We start from the raw sequence: 4,658 nt of genomic DNA, 5'->3' as shown, positions 1-4,658 counted from the left end.
GGCCAATTATGGCCAGTGTAGCAATTAGCAACATCAAAGTTGATTTGAATTCCATGCAATACTCATTCCATACTTCTCTAGTGTGGAGGTCTTGCTTATTAATATTATCCTGTTTGTTTGATACTTTTCTTTAACTTAATAATATTAACCATAGACACTTTTTGCCTGGAGTACAAACTGGGTCACAGTATTCTCTGGTAAACAATTAAGTTCTTTTCCAAATATATGCTCAGCTAATAGAAACAGCATTCCTAGATTATTTTATTTATTTTTTTTTTTTTTTAAAGGGCTTCAGCTGTTTTAATGTCAACTTGTGCTGGGAATACTATAACTACATACAACCCTTTTCAGCTTTCAATCACTTGCATCTTATGTACTAAGTAAGAAAACCAAATACATCAAATTTTGAGAAATAATTTATTTATGAAACAATTGCATATAATTATAAAGCCAAACATTAATATATCAAGATTATTGCAATTATCACCATTTGCAGATTCTTGTTTAACTATGGTAGATGGAAGTATTAGTTGCCTTTTACATCACTTTTCACTTCCTGAAACAAAACAAAATGATTTTCTTAATCATCCATCTGAAATAATAAAATTAGCAAAAAAAAAAAATCTTTAGTTTAAATTAGTTTAATACATCAAAACAAAACAAGAAAAAAGTGATTGAATGAGATGAATCATGGCATAGATATCTATAAAATTTTGCTTTAGTGATAAAGGGGGAAAAATTTAAGTTATTTTGAGTGAAACATAAGCTAGAGAAATAAACTATTAGGCCTAATTTAAATAATTTAATTCCTTTCTCCCAAAACACTACATGTATCCTTAAAAAAAGAAAACTTAAAATTTATCAATATTTACCTTGTGTATAAACTCTTCTGTACATCTACTGTATCAGCTTGACGCTCATTAGGTATGCCTAGTTCCTGTTGAGCAGTTAAGACAGATTAAGTAAATAATTCAAATTTGTAAGACAAACCACTAAATGATACTGTTTTATATATATATATATATATATATATATATATATATATATATATATATATATATATATATATATATATATATATATATATATATATATATATATATATATATATATATATATATCCTTCCTGCAAATCAGCATATTTTGCAAAACAAATATTTGAAAAAATACATAATGATATTGTATCAATTATCACCACTGACTTGGTTTTACTAGGTAAAATATTTTTTTAAATACAATATTTATACAAATAAAAATCTATCTCAATCAACATGTTCAAAATAAATCAAAGCAAACTTGTGATAACTTACCTGATTAATGTTTGAGAGGATTCACCCAGTTCTCGCCACTGAAGCAGATTAGATGCATGTGTTATTACACTTGTGATATACTGATTGCCATTTTGTGTACTTTTAGTCCTGGAGATCTATGTTGTAGGCATAGACTGTTAAACCTGGATAGTAATATTATAGAAGTAAATTATATCTAGTATAATATAAATATTTTAAAATATAAATGACACTAAATTATATTTATCATTATTGGAAATAAAAATGGTACAATTAAGTTATAAAAAAACAAATTATAAAATTTAAAGCAGCTTATTAATAATTGTCATACCTTTTCCTACTTTTATGTTAAATGTAAGAGGTAATTGAGAAAGAACATCTTGTGTCATTTAGTATGCTGTAGTCTTATTACTGGTAAAAATCAGATCTTCCCTTTTATTTGGATGAACCTGTAAAAGAGAAATTACAACATGGATAAACACAATGAATATCATATCTAATCCTCAACTAGTTATCACCCCAATCCTAACCTCATTTTTTAAAACCAATTTCTAAATATGTTTTCAGAACAAATGTATGTTAAGTCTACCTATTTTAATGTTCAGAATACTAATATTTATCAAAACTACCTCCAGTTGAAATTCAAGATACCTTTATAAAAAGTTATTATGACTTTAACTTTGTGTAGTTGTTATTTAGGCTATTTGTTTAATTTATATTATTTAAATTAATATTTCATGCCTTGTTTTAAAAAGATCTACAAGTCTACTTTTGATTTTATGGTATAATCTGATAAAAATTAGGCTGCTACATCTGAAAACTAAGGTCAATGCAAAGACTTCCAAATTAACGATAAGTAGGCTTGTATAGATATTGTATATAATTACTAGCCCAATAGTATTACTCTATAGGACTTAATGTATCAGACCTAATTCCTATAATTAGGCCTACTAATTATTAAATAATTAATAGATCTAACATTAGGATAATTACAATTATGGGCCTTAGCTGACATAGAGAGCTGAATACTTAACTAAACATTTTTAAAAATTATAGTAAGCTAAGTGAGTTGAATTATTTTATTTAGATAGGCCTAGGCTATAATATACTCTATAGCAGTCTATAGTGATAGTCGCAGAGTAGCGTATATCATAATAATTTCAAATTAAATCTATAAGCAACATTAAGCCTCTGCCTTGTTGCCTAATTAAAAACTAAAGCCTATTAAGCCTTTTCCTAATAAGCCTTTGGCCTAATTTAAATAACAGCCTATAGGCCCTATAATATATAAATAGGCTAAACTACTTGTAAGACCTAATAGACTAATGACTAAGAGAGTGCTAGGCCCCTTTTCGATATTATATAATAATTGCTTGATCGATATCATAATATCTAACACTGATTACATTAATTTACATAAGGCTATACCATCTTAACTATGACTAATACTTTTTCTACTAATAAAATAGGCTATCTCTAGTTTAAACTTAGGCCTAATAGTAATTAGTAATTATAATTAAGTAGGCCATTTTATGACATTTATAAAAATTTTAGTAGATGGCCGAGCCTTAAATTTAAATACTAAAATAGATTTAGCATACTATGCCTATTGTTGGTCTAATTAATAATTTATTTTTCATTTAGAATTTTAGATCTCCAAAAGATAGGCCTAGGTCCTAAATAAATTATTTTTATTTTATTGAGCCCGCCTTAATGTATAAGATGTGATCTGTTTTTTTAATAAAAATAACCCTACACAATACTAGTGATTTAACTAATATCTAGTACTGCTTTAGGCCTATTTAATTATTTATTAGTAGGCTGAATAAAATCTAAAGCTATAAGGCCTACTTTATTACTATATTTGCCTATTATTCTATAATTAATTTATGTTTTCTTTCAATACATAGTAGATCCTGTAGTACCTCAACATTCTAGTGCCTCGACATACCAGATTTTTTAAATACGAGCAGTTGAGCGAGTAATATTTCGCTTTGAGTTACGCGCAAAATTTGAGATACCGTATTTCACAGTTCATGTAAAAGAAATACCCCCAAAAAGATGCAAATGATTATTTATCGCAGCTATTTAATTATAATAATAAGCGTCTTACTCATATTTGCAGCATTATGAAAGGGAGAAAGAAATAAACTTCCTAAACAAGTTTTATTTTAAGCTACCAGCACATGAAAGTGACTTAAATTATTAAAATTAAGCATGGCAAAAAAGAAGAGAAAAGCTGTCATGAAAATTAAGCTAACGTAATAATTTTATTTAGTATTTAGGCCTTACGTTTAAGTCTTAAGTGCAACAATGCTCAGTGAATTTTAGCCATTAATGGCATTAAGTTTAGGAATGATGTGTACTTGTGTAGCCTACTGTAGCTTTAACTTTAGTATATTTTTAGACCTAAGCCTAATCTTGTAGATATAGATCTACAAACAATTTGAAATAGAAGAGATTTAAAATTGAGTAGATCTAGATTCTAGATCCTAAATGCTAAAGGACAGCTATGCCACAGAAATAATTATCTTTCTATCTAGTCAATCTCTAGACTAGATCTAGTGCTACTGAAAAATTACTAGATTTTCTAGATCTAGATTCTATCATTTACTTTCGACGCACTAGGCATACTTTTAACTTTTTCTCTCTAGTCAATAATGTAGATTTCTAGATCTAAATCCTGATCTTGTAGATTTGATTTACGTAGGTTTTACATCAGTGTAAATCGTTGATCAAGTAGATCTAGTCTAGATCTGGACTAGCTCTCGTCAAAACAAAATGGCTGGAATATTAGCTTCAAAACACCTACAGTTTATGCTTTCCTAATTGTGGAGAGCATGTTTAATTATTGTTTTATTTTCAACGACAGTGTTGACTGAGAAACCACCAAAGGGTTTTATTCTCAGCGACACAGTCGGAGAGAGGCTCAACGATTCTGTCGTTGAGATGATCCGCATGGGGTGAACATTCGGTTATGAAGAAGTTTTTGAATTTTGTGGGGGTTGGGGTCGGGGTTTAAGGCCGCCAGTCTGTCCATACAAAAGTGTTTTCTTTTTTTCGTTATACACTTGTTTAGTTTGTAATTTTTTCTTCTTTTTTTTTTTTCGTCTCAGTGTTGTAGAATTGACTTTCAGCGCGCCTAGCCAATGAGTGGTGGCAGTTTGTAATTTATTTTTGGTGTAAATTAAAAACCATTAATATTTAATATGGAAAAAGTAGCCATTAATTTGCATCAGATATCAAATGATAAATCGCTCTATATTTAGCATTAAGTACTGAAATCTGACAAAAGTTTTACATTTAGAGTTAGATCCAATATTAGAGGACATGTTTATAGATAATGTCATTTTACATCATTGTTTCAAG

At 28.4% G+C, this 4,658-nt stretch overlaps 1 long non-coding RNA gene across 1 annotated transcript; it reads right to left on the bottom strand.

Moving 5' to 3' along the window:
- Positions 1-401: 401 nt before the first annotated feature.
- On the bottom strand, positions 402-3,938 carry LOC131935341 (uncharacterized). The gene is made up of 5 exons (XR_009385932.1): positions 3,924-3,938; positions 1,621-1,738; positions 1,311-1,453; positions 873-937; positions 402-556 (listed from the first exon to the last, which is right to left on the bottom strand). It is a non-coding gene; the product is annotated as an uncharacterized LOC131935341 (long non-coding RNA).
- Between the last annotated feature and the right edge of the window lie 720 nt (positions 3,939-4,658).

The sequence above is a fragment of the Physella acuta genome, unplaced genomic scaffold, assembly GCF_028476545.2.
Source record: "Physella acuta isolate Inbredline_101_S28 unplaced genomic scaffold, ASM2847654v3 ptg000142l, whole genome shotgun sequence".
Taxonomy (NCBI): Eukaryota; Metazoa; Mollusca; class Gastropoda; family Physidae; genus Physella; species Physella acuta.
This window is presented reverse-complemented; position numbering and strand designations above follow the sequence as displayed.